Raw genomic sequence first — 13,113 nt, 5'->3', positions numbered from 1 at the left:
TCTTCTGGAGGGAATGATGGATGCTTCAAAGGACAGAGCCAGTTTCTTCAAGTACAGTAAGAAAGGTAGCTGTCATGTGGTCAGTGGGCCCTGGCCCTCCTCGTAGGCAAAGTGTATGAGAAGGAGCCTCCAGATGATTCCAGTTGCCGGCCATGGAGGTCTTCCTAGCTGACGTCCCACACATCATGGGGCAAAGACAAGTGTCCTTGCTATACTTGGTCCAAATTCTTGACCCACAGAATCCATGAACATGATAACATAGGTGTTGTTTTAGGCCATTCAGTTTGGGGTTAGTTTATGTTTTATGGGTTAGTTTATTTATTATGCAGCAAGAGTGACCAGGACACTGTTTCCAGTTGGCTGCACCCATGGTTTTTTTTCTTGGTTAATCTCCTTCTTCTATGTTTCCATTGCTGACCAAGCCTTCTTATCATTGACACATTTGTCACTTTTTTACTAAAATACTCTTAATATAAAAATGGAAATCCAAGATAGAAGTCACTGAACAAAACTTTTATTTACTTGCCCAGACTTGCCATTTAGACCCATGAGTGCTTTCTACCTGCTCACTGTGTGATAGGATGTAAAGAACCAACATTCCCTCTTTTGATGGCCTCCAATAAAACTGTCTCTTCCATACAGACCAGCCCAGGTTCATGCTAAGGAAAAAATTATTCAATGACACTTGTTAAAAACTTTATTCAAGTGGTGGTTCCATTGCAATGGGTGTGGGAACCACGGAAATGGGGTCTGGCACTGGGGGAGAGAGATTGAACTCAACTCCCGAATATAGCCTGGGCCAGTGGGAATTTATAGCCAAGGATCGGGATGGGTGTCAATGGATGGAAAATTGCTGACACCAGGGGTCGGGGGGGTTCTGGCTAAGCTGATCTAACAGGGTTCTTGCTGAAGGCAGGCCAGGTGACCAGACATCAGTTGGGGGTGGTGGAGGATGAGGAACCGGATCCGATATTGAGGTGATCAGATATTGAGGGTGGGGAGTTCTGGTTAAACTGACTTATCAGGATTCTTACTAAAACCGGAAAATGCACAGAGGAACATGGAAGCCCAAAAGTCAGGCAAATTACTCAGAGGAACCTGAGGAGAGAGAGTTTGGTCAAGGAGAGAATGTTTGTCACTCATAAACTTTTTTCTTTTTTTAGTATACTAGAGTTACAATCAAATCTTGCTCTCCTGAGATATATTTTCAATTTTGATTGACTTTAAATATCATTGATACTGATCTACATATTACTTACCTAATTTCCAAGTTCTTGGTGGTGGTGGCAGGCACTTAAATTTACTTTCCATCTGTACTAGTTTTCTCTTCTTTCTCTTTCCTTTTATTATTACATTTTCCCCAGGACAGGTTTGTCAATAATATGGCCTAGGGCATGGGAGGTTAGCAAAATCCCAGAGAACTGGGTAACTTGAGATGTGGACTGAGCCCAATTAGAGGTTCATAAATTTGAAGAGTCCCGAAGACTAGAGTCCCCCTCACTGTGCACATTCCTGCTTCTAGAGTGTTCATTTAGCACTAATCCATTCTGTTTCCCAAGTCAGATTTTAAACTGTGCTTAGGTCCTCGGGCCTACCAATTCTCTCATCTTCTGCCAACTCTCACTGAAGACTTTGGTCTCTGTTTCTACCTCTTTCCCCACCATTAGCACCTTTCCCTCAGGCACAGAGGCAAGGACAGTCCATGTGAGCGCTGCAGAGATGACCTTTCAGAGTTTTTTATTTTATTTAATTAATTAATTTATTTTTTTACTGAGAGAGCATCTTTAAATTTGTTGCAGATGGGCCAGGAGACCCAGGGCTGGAGTTAGAATGAGGTCAATGAGGCAGGGTCATATAAATGGAGAGTTGGATCTATCTAAATCTTTGATAATCTGTTTATCATGGAGTTTTAGCATGGAATTTGATTTTTTAAAAACATTGCTAAAAAAGGCTTTTGTCTTGATTGCTGAGTTTTGGGGCACCCCTTAAATTTTGTGCCCAAGGCAGGTGCCTTCCTCATCCTTCCCTGACAGGACCACAGGCCCATTTCCTCGTGGATTTATTCTCCTTCCAGCTCTTCTTTAGGGACAGGAGGTGCAGACACATGGTGTCGTTCTGGTCCCAGCCCTGTCCACCCTTGCTAAGGCACTGCTTTCTTTCTCCTCTGCATGGTCACCTTCACGAGGCCCGCCCCATGAATCACCTTTCTCTCATCCTTGTGAAGACCCGCCCCATGAAAACACCGGAACATCTGGTAGATGTCTGCACCTGGAGCAGGAGATAAAGGGCTGAAGCCACCAACTGAACAAAAATCTGGCACACATGACTCTCAGGCTGGATGTAGGTAAGTGAAATGACGTTTTGTTCTTTCCATGAATTATCAGAGCAATCATTTCAACGTTCCTAGTCAGACTGGGGTCCAGACATGGCACTCCACTGTGACTTGCACTAAAGGATGGGATTGGATGCCTCAGAATGGTCTGGTCAAGGACAAAAATCATCTTTTAAAGCCAGTAATGTGTGCCCCACTCCTCCCCTTCCTGAACCTCCATCATCTCTTTGAGTGGGAGTTGGGGGGGTCTGAGTTTCAAGGGTGATGGAGTGGACGGTCCCTTGGAAGGGACGAAGTTACCTGCTTTCCCATTCATTTTTTAAAATAAAAGCTGAAATATTTTTAAACATGACACAACATTCTTTCACCATATCGGTTGTATCAAAGCACCGATGTCAAAAATGATGCCCTCTATGCTGATTATACGCTCTCCATCTATACTTACTATGGTTCATGTGACCTGAAATTTAAATTTAACAAAGCTTCAAAAGCAAAGCTAACAAAATGGCAGATCTCTCTGACATTATGGATAGATATGCGTATATATAGGCCCCTCTCCTCCTTCCCCTCCCCCCTCCTGTCTTCCCCCCATTTCCCTCTTCCCCTCCCCTTCAGTTTTAAATATTGAAAGTCATTTGCATTTGGCCTGTTAGCTATTTACAGCAATGTGTTATGCCCATCCTAGGGAGTCAGATGCAGTTTGTATGCATTTGAAATACTGATAAATTTGGTTTAGCAATGATAATCTAAGGGTTTTTTTGGCCAGATTAAGCATAAAGAATACCTTCTTCTAGGTGTCTCTAGGCATTGAACAGTGCTGTCTTCTACTACATAGAGAGAAAGCATGTTTGGATAGATTGCCATACAGTACAGGGCACATCAGAACATTAAATTTCCTCTTTCTGGAGCATGTTTTGACTGAAGCTTAATTCACCCTCTGAAGGAATTTAAAATAGATTCTTTACCTATAACATATATTTCGCAACACTTTGAATTTTAATTTGACCCCGAGCAATGCAGACACAGCTAAACCCGGTGGCATATTAATGTCACCAATAGCACATTTTATTTATAGAATGTACCCTCTCCCCAGTTCTCAGTTAGGAGCCCATACACAGTAATTAAGCCATTGTAATAACACAATAGGGTATAGCATAATAGAACTATCCTGCTGTCAAGGCACACAGAGCAGGAAAATCAGGATAACACAAAGGAACACAATGCATCCAATTTAGTCCTGCTGTGGAAATGCCACAAACCAGTACCCTCCAAAGGATAAGTAGGGGGAAAAGTTATGTCCATGGACAACTGGAGATAGAGTCTTTATTTCCAGAAAACAGCAAAGCAACCAGCAAACTAATCAATCAACCAGCCCATCAATTGGTAAGGAGCAATGGTCCATAGCATAATGTAAGGTGCAGTCTTTGTACTCAAGAGGCTTGCAATCATTTAGGAAGTAAGGTTTAAAACAAAAATACGGTGTGACAGTAGTTCAAGATATATCACAAGAAGGATAGGCTTAAACAAACAATATAGAAAGCATGTTATATAAATCCAAAGGAAGACCAGGTCATTATGCCCCAAACATGCTGGGGAAGACTTTACTCAAGGAGGGAGGGGTTGAAATGGGCCTAAAAGAATGTTGAAAATTTGCATAGCAAGAAAGGAAAAAGGAAATGATTATAAATATATATATATATTAGGAAGCCAGACATTCAAGAAAATATTCACATGCAAATATTTGGTGCAGTAGTTCATAAAATAAAATATCAGACAATTAAATTGTGGATATATTGTCTTTCTTTTAAAATTGAGCAATGATAAAATGATAATATGTAGTGAAAATATAGATACAAGATGTATATATAATACGATCTAATCCATAAAAGAAATTCATATGTAGCAGAGAAAAATGGAAGGAAGTATGTCAAATATTATTTTTTTTTAAATGGGAGATAGGAATTTGGGTGATTTTTATTTTTAACTTGAACTTTTCTGTTTTCCCAAATCCTAATCTAACCAATAAAATCTCTACAATGAAGCAGAAACAAAGGGAGACCAAAAAAATCTCAAATTGTATTTTTAATGGCCTCCGTATATAAATCTTACATTCTACCATTCATTCATCCATAGACTAATGGGTAGAGTGTGCTAAAATGATTTTTCTAGACTATATGTATGGACTGAATTGTTTGTCCCCAAATTCATATGTTGAAGCCCTCCCCCATAATGTGACTGTATGTGGAGATGAAACCCTTAAAGAGGTAATTAAGGTTGAATGAGGTTATAAGGGTAGGATCCTAATCCTAAAGGACTGGTGTCCTTAGAAGAAGGTGAGGAGACACCAGGGATGTGCAAGCACAGAGAAAGGTAATGTGAAGACACAGGGAGAAGGTGGCCTTCTGCAAATCAAGGAGAGGGGCCTCAGGAGAAACCAAACCTGCCAACACCTTGATCTTGGTCTTTGATCCTCCAGAACAGTGAGAAATTAAATTTCTGTTGTTCTAGCAACCTAGTCTGTGGCATTTTGTTATGGCAGCCCTAGAAAATGAATATACTATCTTTACATAACTTATAGGATATGGATAATATAATTTGTCCATTGATATTTTTACTATAAAATTAACATTAAAATTACTCATGACACTTGTCCACCAGAGTGAAACTTCCATATCAGTTATGTTTCCCACTCTTGGTAGTTTTTACTGAGCACAACCAGAACAATGGCCCTTGGTCAACACCTGAAGAAACTACAGATTGTATAAGACGCAGAGGATAGTCTCTGCAGTGCCAGTGAAAAATACGAAGTAGTATCCATGGGCACAGCTGGTCACCTAGAGGCAATCTAGGTAGGAGACTCCGTTTGCTTCTTTTCTTAGGTAGGTGGCGCCATCCAGCTCTTCCTTCCAGATTGAACTATTCCCTCAACTCTGGGTGTGCTCCACTATCAGCCCTCTCTGGGAACTGCCCTCTATGAAGACTACCTCTTCCCCCAAGGACTGTACCCTTCCTGGGGGCAGCCTCCATCAGATGACTGGCAGATAAATGGAGGGAGATAAAAGTCTGACCCTCTTGTCCCAATTGGGGACGTCTCTGAAAATCCAGCCCAGCTTCAGAGCTCACCATGCAGTCAGCCAAGCCCTTTGCTGAGTCCATAGTCCAATATTATCCTCCAGTCAATCCTACTTTCTTACTTCCTGACAGGTATTAACCCAGAGACCACACCCTAATAAATTTCCTGTTTGCTAATCCCTATTTCGGAGACTCTAGGGCAGTGACCTACAGCATTTCTTAGTTTATCTGCCCCATCTCTTCCTGCCCCAAACTCAGATTGCTTATCTATGTAATCTCAAGGCAATTACCTGCACATCAAGGATCATGAAACATCCAGTGAAGCATCCGTAATGCACTCAGGTGGCGAGTCTTGACTTCTGGTGAGGAGGAAGATTTATTTTATTTCCAATTTGAATTCCTAGTGAATCTGTCGAGGATTACTGGGATTAAGTCATGAAAGCTGTACAGCTCCATCTGCCTTTTCCACCAGGTAATTTTTCTCCTTGTCCAGCGTTAGGAGTTTGCAAGGGGGAGTCTAGTCTTCCTTGGTCCTAAGCTATTGATCTATTTTAGAACCTTAGAATATTAAATGTCAAAGCTGGAAAGCACTTTAGAAATTCTCTAACTCTAGAATGGCCAAGGAGTTTTAATACATGTTGTGACTTGGATTAATGAGTAGTGGCTGTTGGAGAGCTGCCTTGAGGATTCTGAGGATGGCCAGGGCTCATGTGCAAAGAGTGCTGTGGTTGGTTATGGATGTCGGGGGTGGATATGGGATGGAGACTGGTGGCAAGCACTTCACACATCCTTGGTAGTCCTACTCTCTTTTTTCACTGGAGAAGAAACTGACCCAAGGTCCGACTTATCTAAGGTTGTATGGCTGATTATAGGAATTTGACCCATAGCCAGTATGTCTCAACTAACAGTCCAGGATCCTACAGCCCATAGAAGCTGTATTTAGCCTCTTTGGCTAAACCTCCTCTGTTCCAGCCCCTGGTCTACTTGATCACATGAGTCTTGGGCCAAATCCCAGTCCCCCCTTCCTTCTTGGCTGTCTTCTGTTGCCATATGTGAGCATGATTCTTTGGGCCAAATTCCTATGAGTCGTTTCTGTTTCCTCTGTGTCTCTCATAGTTAAGCCCAACAAAGTTCTAGCACTTTGGGATGGGTAAACTTGGTAACAGATTAATTCTCTGCCTCTGATTTGCCTCCCCTCTCATCCATTCATTTATTCATGAAAACATGTTTTAGGTACTTGCCATTGGAAATATTAAAACTTCTACCAAAAAGCCCACCAACACTTCGGAGCGCTGACATAAATGTGTAATAAGGCCCATTCTGCCTTATAGTAGGCATTTCTCTCTTTTTCCTCCCACTGCGAACAGCATCCTGTTCTTCCCTGGGGAACTTATTCTTCCTTCCACATGGTTGTATTAGAGCTGTCCATCACACCAGCCCATGCTCTGGCTACATAGGTGTAGGTATATGTCCAAAACCTGGCTCTGATCGTTAAATAACGCTGCTCCCCCTTTCCAAAAGATGGTGTTGCTCTATTCTCAGAACCTGGGAATATGTTTTACATACTCGTTGACATTTACATACGAGTCTGCTCTTTAATATACATTGCCATTACATGGCAAGAGGCATTTTGCAGATGGAATTAGGGTTGTGGACTTTAGGATATTGAGATTATCCAGGATTATCTAGGTGGGTCCAAAGTAATCACATGGGCCCTTCCAAGTGGCCTCTAGAAGCTGAGGATGGCCCACAGATGAAGAAAGAAACAGGAAACAGGGACTGCAGACTGACAAACACAGGGAATACATTCTAGCAACAAACTGAATAAGCAGGAAAATGGATTCTCCCCTAGAGCCTACAGAAAGGAACGTATCCTTCCAACACCTGGATTTTAGTCTGGGGGAACCTCTGCTGGACTTGTGAGCCCCAGAACCATAAGTTAATAAATGTGACCTTCTTTAAGCCACTTGGTGTGGCAACAGAAAATGAAAACACTGTTCAAATCTCCTGGCCTCAGTGATTGGCCCAGAAATGGGCATGTGATTGAAGCTGCGCCAATCAGAGTCCTTCTCCCAAGATGCCAAGAAGTCTTTTCTCTTGATGGAAGCTGTAAACATGCGTGGCCCTTGCCAAGTGGAGAAGCTGATAAAAACGGGGCCAACACATGGCGAGGGCTGCGATGGCAGTCAGTGCAGGTCCTAACAGGGTTCCTCTCCAGCTGGGCTTGAGGCCAACTCCACCCCTGCCCTTCCCTGTCGCATAAGCCAATTAACTCCTTCTTTTATTCAAATTCGTTTCAGCTGGCTTTCTGCTACTTGTCATTGAAAGACTTTTGATTAATTCATGCCCCTCAAAATTCCAATCCTTGGCCTTCCATACTTAAAATCACACAGCTTCTCTAGAAAGAACCCAATGAATGCATATATCCCCTGTGAGACTTGGCACATTAGTAGAAATGATTTTATCAGATAACTCAGCTTCCACTGAGTGATGACAGAGCCCAGAGGAAATAGTACACACCCAATTAGGGGTTTTGAGAGAAGAGGGGACTGGGAAAGATCTGGATCATGGGTGAAACAGACGAGGGAGGTGTGGGAGAGGGTGAGGTATTGAGTGAATGAGTGAATGCAGGGAGAGGCAAACCATATCAATCTTAAACGCTGGCACAGAAGTGGGGGTTAAAGAGGAGAAGGGAGATAACCCTTCTGGAATCTGCTTGGTGCTCTCCAGTTAGCTAAGATTTTCAGTCATCTTCAGCTTTCATGACAGTTTCGGTTATCTGTTCTAATTGCAATTCCTTTTAGCAGCCAGGCTAGCAGTGGACCCCCCTACCCCCTCCAGAGGAAGGAGGACACCTGTTCCTGAGCATGCCCCTTGGGCTGCCAGTGGTCCCCTACGTCAAGTGCCTCTGGACCCTTGGGGTTAACCTGCCCACACAGGCTGCTCCAAGGGCCACCAGGGTGGCCACTGAAGTCCTGAGTCCATAGCTTTCGGGAATATCACAAGGTAGAAAGGCATTCTTCCATAGAAAAGCAACACAAAACAATCTCCCCGTGCCGTTTGCTTATTGTTGGAGTTTGAAATTCTGCCAAGTGTTCATACTTCTTAGTTGTCAGCAGTTTAGTTTGAAACAATAGTGAAAACAGCCCTCTTGGCCTCTACCTAAAGTTGAGCTGAGAAAAAACAGCTTCAGAGTTGAACTTGAATGGTCTCCTTACCTTATTTGCCCTGACCCTGAATTGCACTGTGCTAACAAGGAATCTAGAACATGGGGCATGGAAATGGTGTGTTCATGAGATGAGGCTCAGGCTTACACATTCTTTGAGTCAGAGCCTCTGGAGTTGGTGGTGATTTAGTAGGGCTGTGGGAGGGAAGCGTTTAGCCAACTTGAGAACCCCCTTCTTAGGTTCAGCATTTTAAGCAAACTTGAAAACTCCGGTCTTTCAGCTTTGGGAGTTTATTTTCTCTTGGAAAATGTCTGGATCCTTTTTCTCTGTAAAAGGGAAGGAAAAGGCTAAGAGTGAAGATGACAGGTTTACTTGGGCATGAAATCACTGTTGGACAACTCATTTTGCCTGAGTTAAGCGTCAGAAAATCTGCAATTTACAAAAGAAGTTTTCCTGAAATTACACATGGGGTGGATAATTGAGAGCAAACTGCCTGGGCTGTTCGGCTGGAGCAGCACTGCCCTTTCTGGGAACTTGGGTCCCTCCCAGTTTCGAGCCCCTGGGGCAAGTTGTTTATTTCCAGCACTGGGTTCTGACCCCCACCTGCTGAAGTCCCCAGCTCCAGGCCTTGCCCAAATGCCCTCATTTTCTGAGCAGTCCTGAGGCTAGTTTCTAGTTTGTACGGTCTGCAAGTATTCGGCTTTGGAGTGCCACCTGATCATTTTTTATGTGAATCTTGGGAAAATTTGAAAAGAATTAGAATTTTATACGGCCTAGAAGTAAGGGAAGCTGTATCCTCCCCATTTAGCAACAAGTGATGGACAGCTTCTCTCTCTGCAATGGGCTGCCTGTCACCAATGCCATCAGAATCTAGGAGCGGACATTCTGGGGTTTTCTATTTCTATCTCTATGGGTTCTGACCCATGACTCTCTCATCTCTCCCTATCTTCTGGCTGGTTTGGCACATCAGGCGGGTCCTATGGTCCTATTTGGAAGCCCAGAAGAGGCCATGAAATTTTAGGTCAGTGCAGTAAATGATTTCTTTCAAAAAAGCCCGTACATAATGTGGCTTTCTCAATTAATGTACTACATAGAGGGTTTTCTTAACTCTTATTTGTTTATTGTTTGTGTGTGTGTGCGTGTGTGTGTGTCTGTGTGTGTATTAGGTGTTAGGACTTTGTATCATTGCTAATTGACCTTGATAGTATTACTTGTCATTCAGGGAGCACCAAGTCCATCTTAAAAACCTGAGAGTAAATTATAACTAGTTACGTAAAGAAAGAGAGAATCTGGAAGGAGTCAGGGAGCATAGGGAGTGAGGCCTCTCTAGAAATATAGGCTTAACCTTTGCAAGTTTTGGCCTCCAGGTATACCAGTATTCCAAACCTCTCAGTACTGAGAAAGGAGACTGAGGCCCCAGCATGGGGCACTAAGCTTTCCCACATGGGGCCCAGTGTGGTGGGCCAGCTTTGCTCTTCCTATGCCACATGGTCCCTTGCTGTAGGGAGCAAGAATTGAGTATACTGGGTGCCCATAGGAAAGGCTAGTTTTATGCTCATGGTGTTCATATGATCTGCGTGCAGACCAAGGGAAGTTCCTCTCCTCTGATATCAGACAGTCTGTGAAGAGGCAAAAGCTCCCCAGTGATCAGCCTTTCCCTTGGCCTCTCCTGACTGAAGTGTAAATGACTTTTGAGAGCAGAATAAGCCCGTCAATAAATTCATTCTTTGAACTTCTCTGACTGGGTAGTGGTTCTGAGACTTTGAAAATCTTCAAAGATCTCAGCCTGTGAAATCAATAGTTCATGTTTCAAGTTGCCAGAGTTAAGGCAAGAATTCCACTTAGCGAGCACCATGTTGAGGACCTAGTATGTGGGAAGCAGTAGACACTAGAGATGCCATGGAGCTAAGAGCATGGTTCCAGCCCTTGAGGGGCAGTCTGGGGAAGAACAAAAGACAAGGACCTACCCGTCTATAGGCTCAGTACAGACAGCTGCAGGAACCAAGGGTGAGGATGGGCACGTTGGGTTGGGAGTGGGGGAGGGAAGATGGGGAAGGGCTAAGGGCTCTTTTCATGCAAGTAATTACATAAGCCAAGAGTTGGGAGGCAACAAAAGTGATCTGAAATATGTCCTATCCGTGTGCATTTCTTGACTGAAAAATTTAAAACAAAAACACAAATATGAATGACATCTACTATTTATTAAGCATATACTAGGTATCAGATATGAGTTTACATGAATTATCTCATTTAACTCTTAGTATAAATTCTATGAGATTTGTGATGTTACCCCTCCTTTTTTTTTCCAGATGAGAAAACTAAAGCTCAGAGAGGTCAAGTAACTTACCCATGACCCCTCAGCTAGTTAGTGCAAGAACTGGGATATAAATCCATGTCTACCCACGTAAGTCCAGTGCCTTTCCCCTAAATCATCATTTATTTATTTATTTACTTTGGATTGCTTGTTTCTTTTCTTTTTGTTTATTGTTGAGACCTGAGGAAGAGTCCTGTGGTTCCGGATCCTGAAAAGGGTCTACCGGAATTCAGAAGACCTTGTGCCTCTCTTGTTCAAAGTCACGGCTCTGGCAGCTGGGGCCTGGGTCCCACCACATGCACCACACATCACTAGATTCCAGATGCTGGGGGCTTGGGCTGAGACCATGCACTTTCACGGTGGTCCGCACAGGGCCTGGCCCCATCGCAGGCTCTAGGAAGTGAACGCCCGGGATGGGTCCTCTCCCTTCGCCACGTTGCTTCACTCATCCATCTGCCTCACTGGCTTTTCATGTAAACAGGAAACGAAACTGAAAAAGAGGAAAATGAGGCTTTATAGAAAAAGGAAAAGCATCTTCCTTTAGCCAGTGGGACTTTGTGAAGGGGAGCGATGACTAAGGTTTGGGGGATGCTGTTACCTGGCCATGGTACCTGGAGTGACAGGAGCTGCAGAAGCCCGAGGCAGAACAGCCGGGGGTCATTGGTGTCTGTGACTGGCTGATGCTGAGGGCTCTGGTGGGCTGATGGTGCCAGTAGGAGTTGTCAGCTTCCGGCGGGATGCCCACCAAGCCTGCGGCACCCAGAGGGCAAACAGTTGAAGAAAATACATTCTCGATGAGAATGTTCAGCTTGCAGATGTCACTAAGCTGCAGACGTGATTGCTAAGAGCAAATAAATCACTGCTTGCAACACCCGACCCCACCAACCTGATGCTGTCTTTTCTCACCCCTGAGTGAGAAGGGGTACAGGAGAAACCGCTTCTTGGCACCAAGTCCCGGGAATATTATTTTGGGTTTGGAAACTGCCAGAGAATCGCTGATGAGCCGGTCTGCTGTGTTGAGAAGTCGGGAGCGGTGACCTCCCTTCTGTGTTACTGAGGAGGAAGCCAGGGCAAGCACAGATTCTGATGCACGTCCCACTGAACCACGGGCCAGAGGCATAGCGCGTCGTGCACTCATTTGCTTTGGCTCGGGTGGGAGACGTGGGGTGCAGCTATTGCTGGATACTGGGGCAGGCATGGTTGCATCTTCTTCTGACTTCAGAGGTCATTGTACTTGAAGGGTGTATACTCAGGTGGCACGCGGTCTGTCCGACTTTGGGCACCTGTTCTTTCCCAGGACAGAAACACTGATCAAAAGCCACACTGGGCTTTGTGAACAGTGCTCACAGGCAGCAACCAAAGGATGCTCTGCTGTGCGGTGTCTAGGCAACACTTCCACTCACCTTTGTGTCTTAACAACATGTTTTCAATGATCAAGATCAGAGAAAATATTTGTCCCTGTGCTTGGAAAATTGAGACAAAAATACAGCCATACTCTCACCATCCTTATTTGCCAATTATTGACATGTTTGTATACCAATTCCTAGTCTTTTTATCAAAGCTTTTTTTTTTTTTCCCCACATCTGTGGTTCAAGTCCAGAGCCATTTGCTGAGCCCCTACCCTGTACTAGTTACCAAGGCTGCTGTAGCAGCTCTGGGAAGTTTTGGGAATATCTTTTTAACCAAACAGTTAGTGATTTAAATGATTTTTTAAATGAAAGCAGATGCGGTCATACTATGTAGTAGAAGGAAAAAAATGCACATGAATCAAATGCTAATACAAGCTAAGGCTTCAAAGATGGGCTACTACTCAGCCTCTGTGTGCAGAATGGATTAAGTGGGCTAGCAGCAGACCCATCGGAGGAGGCCCCTGCAGCTGGTTGAGGTTGATCCCGTGAGAGATGAAGAAAACCCAATGAGCACAGGACAGAGTGGAGGACAGATGTTCTTACAAGGTCAAGTTGAGAGGTCTTGGAAACCGGTGCGTGTAGGACAAGAGACAGAGAATGGAGTTGACATTTTTGACTATTTTCCTTGGATAATTTCCAGAAATCGGGGTTGTGTGACTCTTGAGCCTTATGGCAGCACTCTGTAGCAACTGCCCAACAATAATGCAAATAGCATCAGAATCTTGGCTCTCATTGACTGAGTTCCCTCCATGTGCTAGGCATCGTTCTGACCTCTTGACATGCATTATCTCTTTTAAGTTGTCAACCACCTATGATGAA

The 13,113-nt window shown here is 43.9% G+C and overlaps 1 long non-coding RNA gene across 1 annotated transcript in view; it reads left to right on the top strand.

Annotated features, from left to right (window-relative positions):
* The first annotated feature begins 911 nt into the window (after positions 1-911).
* Positions 912-13,113, top strand: part of LOC148164751 (uncharacterized) — an 89,819-nt gene continuing 77,617 nt past the window's right edge. Inside the window, exons 1-2 of the long non-coding RNA XR_015767936.1 lie at positions 912-2,344; positions 10,881-10,975. This is a non-coding gene — a long non-coding RNA (uncharacterized LOC148164751). The remainder of the gene's footprint in view (positions 2,345-10,880; positions 10,976-13,113) is intronic.

The sequence above is a fragment of the Eumetopias jubatus genome, unplaced genomic scaffold (assembly GCF_037043125.1).
Source record: "Eumetopias jubatus isolate StellerSeaLion01/CBP00866 unplaced genomic scaffold, mEumJub1_p1.0 scaffold_3, whole genome shotgun sequence".
Taxonomy (NCBI): Eukaryota; Metazoa; Chordata; class Mammalia; order Carnivora; family Otariidae; genus Eumetopias; species Eumetopias jubatus.
Note: the sequence above shows the minus strand (reverse complement) of the source record. Positions and strands in the feature narration are given on the sequence as shown.